Below are 14,554 nucleotides of genomic sequence, written 5' to 3'. Positions count from 1 at the left end.
AAAAATAAAAAGGCAAAAAGGAGATGAAAGGAGGAGGAGGAGACAGATTGACGAGTCAGACCAAAACGTGATCAAAAGGACATAAATTAACTGTTACCTGGATATACTTCAGGAACAAACCCAGATATAATGGACCATCTAACATTAAGGAAAACCATATGCTCTATACAACCACCTATAATGGTCTCACCATTGTAAGATTTCACGTGATTTGGATATCTGTAATATTTTATGTATGTCAGTAAGATATTAGTTTGAAGACAAATTATCCACCACTTCGCATTGTATGAAATACAATGTAGCTATTTTGATGGCTTGTTTATATACCACTTCATATATATTTTAGTTAAACTGCTCAGGATCATGAGTATTGATTCCACATATCAAAAAATAGACTGTTTCATTGCACTTTACTGGACAGTTGGCCTTTTAATAAAAGCAACTTGGTTGGAGATTCATGTTCTCTTGTTTTTGCATGACATAGGACGGAGACATCATATTTTCTTTTCAGTACTTTTAGTAAAGACCAGTTTAGTAATGGACCAGTAATTTTACATCTACAGAAGCAAAACTTTAAGTAACTGTTATTTTACGTGAGAACAATATTCTTGTACACTTTCCACCTCTGAATGTAAGCATTAAAGGTGCACTATGGAGATTTGGTGGTGAAATCTGAAAGTTGGAGAAGTGAAACAGTTCTATGCTCTATTTTCTGAACTAAACTGAACTTTACTCAAAGAAAAAATGGGTCCCTTGAACACGGTTTGGAGCTAAAAGGTTACCAGGAGAGTTTCACTTCAGTCTCCCCACCAGAACTTCTCGCATCGCATTTTATCTTCAAACAGTGTTCCAGGGACCCATTTTTTTCCTTTGAGTGAAGTTTGAGTACAGAGTAATGAACATATACCACAGAATCTGTACACTTCTCTAACTTTCTAATTTCTCTACCAAAACTACATAGTGCATCTTTAGGACATTTCCATAATCCTCACCTTTTTTAAATTACAGAAGTGTGATTACCTTTGGCTGGATGTCTCTTTATTATCCATTTGAAAGCCTTTTTCCACACCAGCATCTGCAAGAGATGTCAGAGGATGAGCTCCTTACTCGACTCAAAATGAATAAACAAATCCTTCCATGCAATCACAAGTCTATTATAAGTTTTGATGGGCAGCTTCATGCAAATGAACTTGGCAAAGGGTTACTGAAGAGAGAAAGGAGCAGCACTGAGGGGGGCTACAGTGGATATTTATATTTATTTTCTCCACCTGAAGGCTTCATCTGTATTGCATCTCAGCAATTACATGTTTAATCTGTTGGTTAGCTCTTACATTGCAATGTAGGGTTAGGGTTAGTGCACATGGCCTAAATTTGGGGGAGATATTAAAATTTAAAAAACTGAATATCAGGCCCTGGTGTAAACCCACAACGCTTCTAACTTCCATCTTCACTCAACTCAAATAAACATTGCAACTCACCTTTCTCACGAGCGTCTTGAAAGCTGCAACCAGTGGCAAGAGGACTCAGGTCATTTTTTCAGTGGGCACAACAACACAGTCAGTTCATATTAATCTCAGTGTGTTCAGAGTGAGAAATGAACTGTTTCAACTTCTACAATTCATAGGTAGACATGTTTAAATACACCAGCCAATTAAAAGTTGATTCATTCACTACTAAAAAGTGAGTCTAAACATGCTGATGTATCAGTTTAAATTTGGGTGCTACCACTTCATCAGTTTCTGAGGGGAAACCCTATATATATACAATCATTACAAGAGATAAATCAATTCCCCACCTACCTTGTATAAATTGGGATTAAGAAATAATATTGATTTACAGTGACATTAAACACCTGCGTTTTTTTGTACTGGTTACTAATTGCAGTACATGCAGCTTGTTTACAATATCATACATGACATGTTGTGTTCGCCTATGTGCCCACTAGATGGCAGTATTAGAGTACTAATGGCAACCTGTTGAATTTTGAAACAAACCACTAGTCTCCTGGCAGTGTTTTTTTGCTAGTCCTCATTCCTCTCTCACCACAACCGCCAATCACTGGGGATGTACTGTGTTCTGCAATTGACCAGGAAACAGTCCCATACATATGTATCTGAATGCTGCCATGTGGTCAGTTTCCTTACAAACTTACATGTGAAAAGCAGATGTATAAAAGCAGTCTTTCAGAGTTGTAAAGTTTTGACCAGGGGAAGAGCTGTCCACAGTAAAATAGGTTCCTAACTAAACATGTTTAAATATCAAAATTCTTCTCAAATTTCATAGTGAATACATAGTGATGTATGGTTCCAGCTTGCCTCCCGAAAGTGCATAATTCTAACTTTGATTAAGGCCTAAATCAATACCACTGTCATCAATTATTAGTGATTTCTGAATGTTATGTGCAAAAAATGACAAACATATTTAAAAAAAAAAAAAGGGTTATTGTGTTGCCCAAATCACTGCCGACTCATTATTTTAACAATTAATATTGTTTGTCTTTATTTAAAAAAAAAAAATCATACTATTGCATACATCTACAAACTTGAGCTGGTAATACAAAAACTACTCTGGTTCACAAAGTAAGAAAGGAAAAATGAAAATAATTTGTGACAATAAAAAAACAAAATGTTTAATGAACACCTGAAATAATGACTGTTAAAAATAAATAGGTTTAAAAAAAATATAGCAAAGAAACACAAATTCCATAGGAAATTAATGCAGGTCATTTTTGACCCGTGTTGTGCATTACAGGATTAGTAAGAAAAACATATTTTTTTTCAAAAAGATAAAATGAAAATATGGATTTGTGATAATCAAAAACAAGAAAATTAAAGAATTCATGGAATACTAATAAAATACATTCATTACAAAGATATCGACAATAAACACTGCCGGGTCACATTTCACGCGTGTTGTGCATCAGAGGGTTAAAGTATGACCCCTGTAAATGGTATGTTATTTTGGGCAGAATTGTCACATGCAATTCAAAAATCACTATCAGTGATTGCGGCGGGCCCTGTGCTGGGACCCAAAGCTGGACAGTGGCTTTCTGAAAGTCTGGAGCCCTCTCTAACTAAAAAAGGTGACCAATCAGCCTCCACTTCTACTGGCTGTGGTCGTCAGCTGCTGCACTAAAAACTAAAAGTCCCCAAGTCTGCAGGACCGCAGTGAAAAGGCACAGATCCCCTAATAGGCTTCACAAAAAAGGCACAAACAGGAGAGTCCAACTATACAATTAATTGAGTTTTTTAATTGAGATTATAATTAAACAGCTAGGCTACTCGGTCCTGTACAATAATTTACTTGGTTGCATTGTTTATCAATCAAGTATAAGTTAATCGCTTTAGAGTTTAATTAACATGATCTGAGATAGCTTATCATTCACAGGTGTGCAGTCTAGGAGAGGTACGCCTACGCTATTGCATATAACATTGTTCACAGTTTGAGTAAGATGCTTTGGAGATGTAAGTGTGTGAGCAGTAGGCCTATTCTGGAAGAGAAAGACAAGGTACGACATTTATAAGTGTAGGAATAAAGTGATGCACACAGAGGCTATAATTATTCTTTATAGCACTGACTTAATGCACACCAATTTATTGGGGGACACGAGACATATCAACAATTTCAAAGAACAGGCAAGAAAGTCTAAAAATTATTTTAAAATGTATTTGAATTGTCCATTTGAATTCAACAGTTCAACTTTGATTTTTTTCATTAAAAATAAAATGCTTCTGTAAAGCACTTCGTGTACCCCCACAAAAAGTGCTCTAGAAAAAAAGTGTTATTATTATAACTGATCATGTTACAACACAATTCACTTAGCAGACGTACATCAGAGAGGAAGTACAACACTAATCCATTCATACACCACCACTGAAGCAGCAGAAGTAATGCAGGGTTAAGTGTCATGCCCAAGGACACATCAGACATGTTGCTCAGCTGGGGATTGAACCCTCAACTTTCCGGGTGAGAGGCAACAACTCCACCAACTGAGCTACAGTTACCCTGAGGTCAGGTGAAGGTCAGGCTTACCCTGAGGTCAGGTGAAGGTCAGGGTCAGGGTTACCCTGAGGTCAGGTTAAGGTTGGGGTTACCCTGAGGTCAGGTGATGGTCAGGGTTACCCTGAGGTCAGGTTAAGGTCGGGGTTACCCTGAGGTTAGGTTAAGGTCAGGGTTACCCTGAGTTTAGGTTAAGGCCGGGGTTACCCTGAGGTCAGGTGAAGACGTCGATGGTCAAAACAAGACTTTATCTAGAGACAGTTCCAACCATTATTCAACGCAACTTCTTTCGCTTTGAATCATATTTGAATTATTTTTGTAATCATATGTCCTTTACTCTTTCAACTGACTGATTGTACATGAAACTTATGAAACCTAGCCTTAGTAGTTGGTTATTATTGAACCACTACGAGGATGGTCGTCCTTCTGATGATGAAGGGATTGAGACGTTTGTAGAAGACACCTTGGGAAACGCGTGGGACTCTTCTTTGTCCTTTGCTGCACCTCCCAAACTCATGAAATGCACGCCATCAAACATTCGCTTCAAAGTGCAGAAAGATGTGTCTTCTCATCTCAATAGTTCACAGTGTTTCCCATTAATTAACTAGACTGCGGCGGCCCGCCATAGTCTAATCTGTTGCGCCATAGTCTAATTTGCCCCGCTAGCGTCAGGGAATTATTATCAACTCTAAGAACACTTAAATTTTTTTTTTTTTCTAAGAACATTTTAAGTATAGTTTACCCTGTTAAATGTGATGTGTTGCTGCAGTAGCCGGAACGTGTGATTGTTTGTCTGTTACCTATAACAGTCCGTTACCTTGTTTATAATACCTCCTGCAGAGTGTTACAACTCACAGCCGCTTGGAGCTTTTCAATCGCTGCGCAGGTTTCGAAGGTTATAATCGCAATCAAAGACGTTTGATCCCCCTGTCAGAAAAAGCAGCATAACTAGTTTGTATCTAGGTGGAACAGAGCCAAAGTTATAAGGCTGAGAAGAATGTTGAAAAGTGGAAACGTTTCCCATTCATTTGGATGGGGCAAAATTTTATAGAGAAAGGCAAAGGTAAAAACCTTTCTTTCTTTCTTTGTTAGCTTGTCTTTATATTGTACGCGATTGGCCCGAAGTTACTGTCACTGTGGGACATAGTCGGTAGCCGAGACCGTGTAGCAAGCTAATAGCTGCGAAGATAACCTCCAGATAGTTAGAAACACTGATGGCTGTTGCACTTAAACCTACTCTTTCTTTCTTTCTTTCTTTCTTTGTTAGCTTGTCTTTATATTGTATACAATTGGCCGAAGTTACTGTTACTATGTGACATAATCGGTTGCTGAGACCGTGTAAAACTCCAGATAGATAGTTACAGTGAGAAGAATGGGAAAAAGGTCACCCTTAAAAGTGTTAATTTTAAGGGATACAACTAAGAGTTGGTGGCTAAGAGAGGACAAATGGCTGAACGCATTGATGTGATTTTTATGTCTGGGATGTAAGAAATGTGGGAACCACAGCTATCTAAAAACATAGTCCCGAGAAGTTTGGTCAGGAAAGCTGGGTGAAATTTAACATTACCCCGGATGGAGAGTTATTTGGACCCCCTGCCGCTTTGAAGCTAACAGTGTCAAAATCGTTGCTACGTTTGTCCTGGAAACGCAATGTGTGAGAGAGGATAAGTTTTCCTACATTCTGGGGGTAAATTCAGGTGTGTGGGGTGAAAACTGCGGTCATTATTTAAATTTGTTTGGGAGATTTTTAAACAATCTCAGAACTCTGTCCCACTCAATCGATGATGTCACCACTCTACACCTGCTGCTGATTGGTTGACATTCAAATTCCAACAGCCCAACTGCGAGACCAATGTATTCATATGGGCTTACCACTGCCCGAAAAACATCAAATATCTTGAAAACTAAAAATGGTATCACCGATCTGATTGGACTTTGACAGAAAGCACAGCTAGCCGCATGTTTAGATGATTTATTAATCATGTTGATTTGAAAACATGAGTCAAAACTGTGAAATCCTCAAATTCAGTTAGAGTGAGAAGCCCATGTGTGTGTATGTGGTGCGTGACTGTCAAACAAATGCCAACCCTGGGAGACTGAAACATTAAATTTAATTTTTGTTCTTTTGCAAAAAGACGATTTTTGTCCACGCCATGTGCCGAAAGTTTCCACAAAGTAAAAGTGTTCGATTCCCGACCGAGCCGCTTGTTTTGATACCTTACCCATTTGTGTGGCGCAAACGCTGTGGGAGCCTTAGCGTGCCAAACTTTGGGGATATATTAATAAAAATAATGGAGATTATAAGAGTGTGGCTGCCTTTTACAAGTTAACCACACTAATTAACTAATCAATCAATCTCATATCAGAATAGTAAGTTCTCTAGGAGCATTTCAATCATTAAATAAACACAAAGTTCTTAATGATTACATATGAATTTAATTAAGTAATTGTGAACAATAATGCAGATTAATGCAGTAACCTAAGATCAATGAATATAATAATATTAAGTATATTGCCAAAGATATTGGTATGGTGAGGTTACAAGGCGAAAATAACCTATTTGAGAAAAACAAGATGCGGTTTGATTTGATGTTTACGGATATGTGATTAAAGAAAATGTGGATAAAGAGTTTGCTTTAGAAATTGGAACTAGTTGTGATGGACATGACCCTCCTGGTTTCCAACACGAGCTGCTGAACGGACCTTACTTGGTTCTGTTCAGTTCGGACTCCTCCACTGGATCAGCTTTCAGGTACCAACAAATTCTTTCCAAATCAACCAGTCCTTTAATAACTAAAAAAAACGTGAAGCTTAAAAGTTGCACGCTTAAGAAAAATTAAGACGTTTAAAGAAAAGTGAGATGATCTACCTCGTAGACCAAAGAAATAAAATGGCAAAGCTGAATTTCAGGTCCAACTTCAACGCGAACAAAAAGAAAAGAGAGTGTTACTGAGTCGGCACACAGTCCTTTCGTCATTCTGTGTGACAAAGTTTGGGAGGGGCTCTTTCATGTTCTACGAGGGGGACGAACTCTGAGCCGTTTTAAAAGCTGGATTAATTTATTTCGTTTTATAAAACAAATCAAAGGATAGTATGCAGAATAACACGACATGACATGTAACATCACCAAACATTAAGTCAAATGAATACTCTGAGTTTCAACATTACAAAAGAAATCGCTAAACATTATGGAATATTATTCTCTTCACAGATGTAAATTTAGGCAAACAAGGCATTAAACAGTCCACAAAGAAAATCACACAACAGATTAACCCTCATGCTTTGTTCCTTTTTACTACCCTTTCAGCTTGTTTGTGGCCAACAATGGCCACTAACAGACTGATTCAGTAATTTTTTAGATTTTGTATGTTTTTTGCTACTTTTACTGCATAATGTTTTTAACTAACATCAGTGCTTGTCATAAAGTATAAAATATCCATTACTTTGTCATTTTTAACCCTTCAAATGCCAGTTTGTTTGCACAATGCACCTGTTGGAAAACAACCTTGACGTTGACAATTTTATATATTCTCAATGCTACTGGTATTTCTTATATATATAGTAGCACAGTCTGAGATATGTAACTTATTAACAGCAACAGTGATTTTAATGCATTTTTATTTATCAAATAATACATGCTACCTGATAATTTTTTTAACCATCATTGCAGCTAAATGTATGTCAATAATTAGCAGTACCAATGATTTTTATGCATCACTATTTTTTTGTGCAGTGACAGAAAAACATAAATACTCCCTCTCAGCTTGTTCGTGGCCAAAAGTGGCCACCTCTTGTTTACATTCTGAAAATGCTATACAATTTATATATATTAAAGGATTTGTCCACTTTCACCACTTTATTCTTTTAATTTGCTTCAGTCCTTGTCATGAAAACCAAAATTTATTTCAAATTCAGAATTTTAACCATTTAAATGCCTGTTAGATCACAATATGCTAATGATGTATAAAGGGAGAAAAGTGTAAAATCAAATTTTTTACCTAATAATACATGCTACCTGATTTAATTTTTAACCAACATTGCAGCTAAATATATGTTAATAATTAGCAGTATCATTGACTTGTATGCGCTATTACTTTTTTGTGCAATGACAGAAAAACATTTTAAAAACTCAGCTTGTTCGTGGCCAAAAATGGCCAGCTTTTGTTTACATTCCCAAAATACTATACAAACACTATATACTGAAAATACACTGCTTATATTTTTTTTAATTGGCATCAATCCTGAACATGAAAGTCAAAAATGTAATAAATTCCAGAATTTTAACCCTTTAAATACCAGTTAGATTACATATTACCACTAACTTTCCAGGGAAAAAAGAGAGAAAGTTGTAATTTTTTCACATAACATTGATGCAACCAATTTTTTTTAATGATCATTGCAGGTCAGTACCAGTGGGCGCGCACTGTAGCTGTTCCCACTCAACGTTCTTGAAGCCAAAATATGCCGCTTAGGGGCGCTTCCATCTTGCGATTTTGACGTCATTTGGAGCCAGTGTCTGCGCAGTAGGGTCTGGGGGCAGGAGCCCTGGTAAGACGCCCCGCCCATTTAGCGTACTGCCCTGATGACTTACGCAGCCCAGCTACGCCAAAAGCGCTCTGCTGGTCTACGAGTCTTATGAAGAAATGTGTAAGTACAACCAGCCACCGTATTCAAAGTCTAATATTTAAACGCACTGTGTTTTAAAAAATCCCGCTATTTTGATCATTATTGAAAATACGTGGGCTGCTGGGTCCTCTGTTTTTAACGAAATCGTTCTATATTTAAGCTAGGTTAGCACCACAGACCGTAGGCTACAGGTGGTAAGATATGTTGTATTTTGTTAGAAACTGGTAGTTTGTAATGTGATTCATGTCTGCTTTTCTAATATATTTAAGTGAACAGTAAATCAATTGTTTTTTGTATCTTCATTTAGGCAAAGAAGAGATAAAAGCAACTGGTCTGACATCTTCCACAGAGGTGAAGTGTAAGTTAAAATCATCTGTTAAAAGTTATATATCCTGTGATTGTTTTTTAAGTTTCATAAGAGGATTGTAAAAACAAGCTATTGTTAACAATACAGTCTTCTAAAATAAAATCACACTGAGTCATACACCAGCTAAATGTTAAATAGAAAGGTGATGTTTTCTTTTCCATTTTACAATCAACAGAACCTAAAAATGACTAATTTCAACCTTTGTCTGCACACCTGTTACAGAGGTCAGGCTGGGGTCACATAGTTTGAAGGAACCTCCTCCTTCTTTCACCTGTGCTTGGACTAAGAGCTGTGCCAGATGCCCTGCTCATCCACTGTGGTAGAAATGACCTTACACCAGCAGCTCTCCCAGATGAAGAGTCCTCTCTGCCATCACCCAGAGGAGCTGATCGACGTCTGCACAACTGAAGAAGGTGGACAGAGTCTGGTGCTTTGTGACAGTGAACAGTGAGAAGGCTACCATAGTCATCCTCAGATAAAACACAGAGATCCTGGTCAATATTCAATGCTGCTATTTTTCTTTACATGATGTTGCCCTGTGTTTGAAAGACCAAATGCTGGAGGGTTGTGTTGGATTTGCTTTTCCATCATATTTTAACAGTCAAACAATCATCCATGATTTCTATACTTTATTTGATTTTTGTTGGGATTTCTTTGTTAAATTATGTTTTATACTTTCTCCTATGTCCCAGCAATTTGACCTGATGGTCTCCCTTACTTATTTTACACATGGTTAATGAAGCCAGGGGTTGTTTATTGAAGTTTTGTTTTTCATAAAATGTTTAAATAAACTTTTTAAAAATCTGATATGACTGTCTCTGATTAACTGGAGTACTACAAAGTGTTGGTCACAGTAAAATAATTTAGCAGTTAAGTTTATAGCTCACATTTGAAAAGGCCTTGAACTGACATCAATTTCTTCTTGACCAACAACAGCTAAGACAACAGCAAAGCTAACAGACGAGCTCAGCTTGTCACAGCCGGTCTGAGCCGGTCTGGCCTTCAAACTTATTTAATACTAAACATTTAAAGCCAATAAGCATAGCAAGATACGCATGATATTCCATTTCCATTTATTCAATCACAGACTTATCAAATAATCTGGCATGTTGTGCTGCTGATTTCAAGAGTTAATGACTAAAGAGAAGAACTCCATCGAGAGGGGACAGGAAACGCTCAGGGGACGAGTCCTCCATGTTGTCAGGGGTTGCTGATGGATCTGAATCTGAGGGCATCTTCTGTAGTAAAGAAAAACAATCATGGAGTTAAATGTAAAGTATAATGAATTTTACTGTGATGTTTCTGCCTCAGACCTGAAATCAGATCTGTCCTCAGGTTCTGCTAAACTTCAGCTTCTAAAGTTTGTTTTTAAGACAGGATAACTATTTAAGAGGAAAAACAAAATATATAAGACATGATGAATCCAATAATATGATCATCTTTATGAATTTATGTTTTAAGACTAAAGTGTTCCTGCCACTTTCTATTGAAGATTATTTTAAACTGTCATCACATGGGCCAGCCTGATGAATTAAACTAATGTTAAACATTCTCATATAATCAGACAGCCAATTTGTGTGCAGAACCTCACCGGAGCTGGAATCAGAGTCTGGACTGTTGTTTCCTTTAAGCACTGATTTCCTTGAAGACAGAAAGAAGAACAATTTAAACATGAACTTCTTGCAGAATCACAGAGGCTGTTAAAATCTTCTGCTAGTCTTCCTTACATTTTAAGAAAGATTATAAATTGTTACTAAAATTACTTTGATGCTGATAGCGGTTACAATAACACAGTCCAATCATATGAGAGATAATTTTACCTTTGAGTCCTATGTGAAGGCGTTCTCTTCAGAATCAGCGCTGCAAAGACAAGATGATGGCGTCCACCTTCACAACTTGCTGCTTCAGTCTGGCTGCTTCAAGGTCATCTACAGGAACACCACAGAAATGCAATCAAAGTACTTTATTTATCAGAGGATGTACTGTATGCAAAGTAGATTTTTTTTTAGCTGTAATTCCTCAAAAAGATTTGAGACTGCTTTGTTATTTGAGAGCACAGATTGTTTCTTTTCCCTTCTCTCTGTTTGCCTGTACATGACCTTTTAGTGCTGTAAAAGATGCTACAGTAAATCCTGGATCAGCTGTGTGGATGGTGTGACTGTGTGGTAAAGCTTTGTTAAAGTTGTCACGCACATACTCATATGCCTTTGGAGAGTAAAAGTGCAGTGTGGTGGCAAACTGCTTATAAAATATAAAATAGTATTTTATTGGTGAGGTGCCCCAATCAAAGCGTCCTACAGAGTAGCAGCAGCGGGTTTTAGAGGGAGGAGATGAGCGCATTATGGAGAGGAGCGCACCGGAGGGGGGCGAGCTGGGGGAGAGACGAGAGACCCGAGAAAAAGGAAATCCTCAGTTTAAAATATAATGTTGGCGAAAAGAGGGAAATAGGATGAAATAAATGTAAATGTTGAAATTCTTTTGAATGCAGAAGCTGTGGATGTTCAGTTTTCTTTGGCTATAAAAAGGCAACAATAGCCTGTAGTTTAATCATGGTGTTACTCTTCCTTAACGATTATTGAAGCGAAATAAAAAATAAATGCATGACATTTAAAACATATTAACATGTGTGGGGAAAAACGCGATCTTTATGTCTTCTTTTATTGTACCTATGTCTCCTCCTAACTACAATAACAGCAGCATGTTGTGTGTAACACTGGTCTCCTGCATTAACACCTTCCTTTCAAAGGTGTTAAATACAGACACCGTCACAATCACCGCAATTTTGGTCAGGTTTAGTCAATTTTTAGTACAAATTCTCAATGAGCGTCATTAAATTTACAATATGATCAACTTGTGACTGTTGAATTAGTGTGTGGAAGCCAATGCAGAATATTTATCACGTTTAAGCAGCATGATGCTCAGTTAATATTACATTACACCACCGCAGGTTGTTGATGTTTGTGTTCACGTTTCAGTTAGTCTCTTAAATCAGTAACAATTATATTAAATCAGATCTTACCTTTAGTTTTATCTGGATACATAGAGAAATATTCTACCCTCGTATATAGTACTATGAATTTCAGCCTGCACGGTGAAAGTAAAACCTGTTACTCTCGGTATAGCCCACTTATCACTCAGACTGTAAACATGTACACATTAGTAATGATGCAGGCCAGATTACAATTATTTGGCTTTGTTTTTGCCCTAGATACTTTTTTGAGACTTTACCAGACGTATTTATTTTTGCTTTTTTAAATCACAATAATGATATAACAATATCAAGAAACATAGCATGTCAGTTATTAGGTTTGCTCATTTAAAAAAATTAAATAAAAAGATAAATCATGCCGGATAAGTAACCTAGCTTTACAACATTTCAGCTAACCTTAGGCTGCTTATGTGTTAGCTAGCTAGATAACGACTTTAACCAACCAATGACACATAAATCACACTTTTTTACTCACCGAAAAAACTGCAAAGATCCCTTAGATCCAACAGGTCGGTTAGAACAGTTTACTGCAGAACAACTCATTTTGCCAGCTCAAAAAAGACGAAAAAACTGAACGGAAAAATTCAATGGCGTCTCGGCTTTCCTTCACTACGTAACTTTTGCTATTCACAAAGAGAGCTACGCAAGATCGGCGGCTGTCAATCATCGTCAAATATGACGTAAAATCCTGTTTTTCAACCTCAAATAACTTATTTAAAACAAACTTCACAGAAAAATGAGCACTTGAACACAATGTAGGGTGATAATAACTAATGATCACAGCAGAGTTTAGGTTTGGAAAAAAATTATGTGACAAGTATTTTAGCTTTACAGTTTGACCCACATCCCGTCTGTTATCATTGAGGAGGCGGGGTTTATGACCTATACTGCAGCCAGTCAGCAGGGGGAGCTCTAAAAATAAAAGCTTCACTAGACCGGGGACCTTGTCCCGTCCATTATTTTTACAGTCTATGGTCAGTACCAGTAACAGTGACAAAGATTACATATATATATATTTTGCATTATTACTTCTTTTGAGCAGTGACTAAAAAGACAAAAACTCCCACTTGGCGTGTTAGAGGCAAAAAACATTCTTTGTATTTACAAAATGCTATAAAAATACCACATAAGATTATTTTCTATTATCAACAGTTGATTTTTTTAAAAGTGTGTTTCAATGAGTATTTGTGTGTACGAAATGCTTTGAATGTTTGCTAAATAAGTGCATTATATAATAATTATATATACATATATATATATTATCCATTACATATAACTCACTATATAGTGAGTAGGGGATGAGTGAGTGATTTGGGACACAATGCATTACTTATCGTACATGTCACGTAGCACATGAATACCTTCATCCATCTTGGGTAGAAGATGACTCTTCTTCTAGTGCAGAGGATTTCTCCCCATCTTCGCTCTCCGAGCGTGTCACATAGTCAAGTGCTTAAAGCAGTGAATATGACCTTCTTGCCATCTTGCCAGAGCCAAAATGATATGGGAGCTGTTAGGCTTACGTATAGAATTCATATTGACTGCACCTGCATGAACTCCAGGACAGGTTTATAAACAGTGCCAGAGTTTGTTTTCGTTTCCCCTGCAGCTGAACCTTTGACCTCTGCAACATGTCCTGTGATCTTTTTTTATTTTGGAGAGTAGATATTTGGGTGTGTAAGGGCTATTGTGTAGATGTGTGTGGCATTTTTTATGAAAAGAAAAAAGCTAAAGGTGCTTTCAACATGTGCATCAAAGCCAAGTGTGCCTGGGAAACTCAAAGCTCAATAACCTGCATCAACAGAAATACATCATTTATTTAACTCTATCTTACTAATACATATTTGTGCTGCACACACAATTTTTCTTTCATGCACAGACACAAATCATTAACTGACATCCTTATGATCACACCTACGTCAAAATTGTGTAATTAATTTGCTCCATTGGAGTGCAGTAAGCCATCATACACCCCTACTAGAAACTAAGAATATTACATGAAATTGCCCCCTTGCCCAAAAATGAATAAATAACATAATCTGGTAAAAAAAAAAAAAAACATTAAAAACTACAATTTCCAAGTGTTGAGTTTATAATAAAAGCCATTTTACCAAAATTGTATTAGTTTATACTGTAAATAACAAGGGATGAATACATGTGGTTTGAATGGGTTTCAATGGGCCAAAAGTGGCCACGATAGAGCCAAGAGGTAGTATTTGATGTATACAGTATATTTTTGATATATTTAAAGTGCTGAAGTTGAAAATTTAAATATCAGGCAAAAGTCCAGACCCTTGAGAAATTTCAGCCCAAATGCATTAACACAGCTAAAATGGTTGAAAAAAAGAAAGTGAAGTTGCCACAAATGGCCAGGATAGAGTCCAGAGGGTTAAGGTAATGAAAATATGAAAGAAGATAGCCTACCTGTATAGAACATTCTATAGTTTATAACCAGTAATACATATATGAACTAATTTAATATTTGATTATAGTATATATATCCTGAACATATTATTTTAATGCTTACATGTCTTTACAAATAACAGCCAAGAGATGGCAGTGTCGTTCCACAG

At 36.8% G+C, this 14,554-nt stretch overlaps 1 long non-coding RNA gene across 1 annotated transcript; it reads right to left on the bottom strand.

The window, feature by feature from the left end:
• Window positions 1-10,094: 10,094 nt before the first annotated feature.
• On the bottom strand, window positions 10,095-10,902 carry LOC132984520 (uncharacterized). Its single transcript, XR_009674934.1, has 3 exons — window positions 10,813-10,902; window positions 10,584-10,633; window positions 10,095-10,230 (listed from the first exon to the last, which is right to left on the bottom strand). It is a non-coding gene; the product is annotated as an uncharacterized LOC132984520 (long non-coding RNA).
• Between the last annotated feature and the right edge of the window lie 3,652 nt (window positions 10,903-14,554).

This window comes from Labrus mixtus, chromosome 12 (assembly GCF_963584025.1).
Source record: "Labrus mixtus chromosome 12, fLabMix1.1, whole genome shotgun sequence".
Taxonomy (NCBI): Eukaryota; Metazoa; Chordata; class Actinopteri; order Labriformes; family Labridae; genus Labrus; species Labrus mixtus.
The sequence above is the reverse complement of the archived record's forward strand: the minus strand, read 5'-3'. Positions and strand labels throughout refer to the sequence as shown.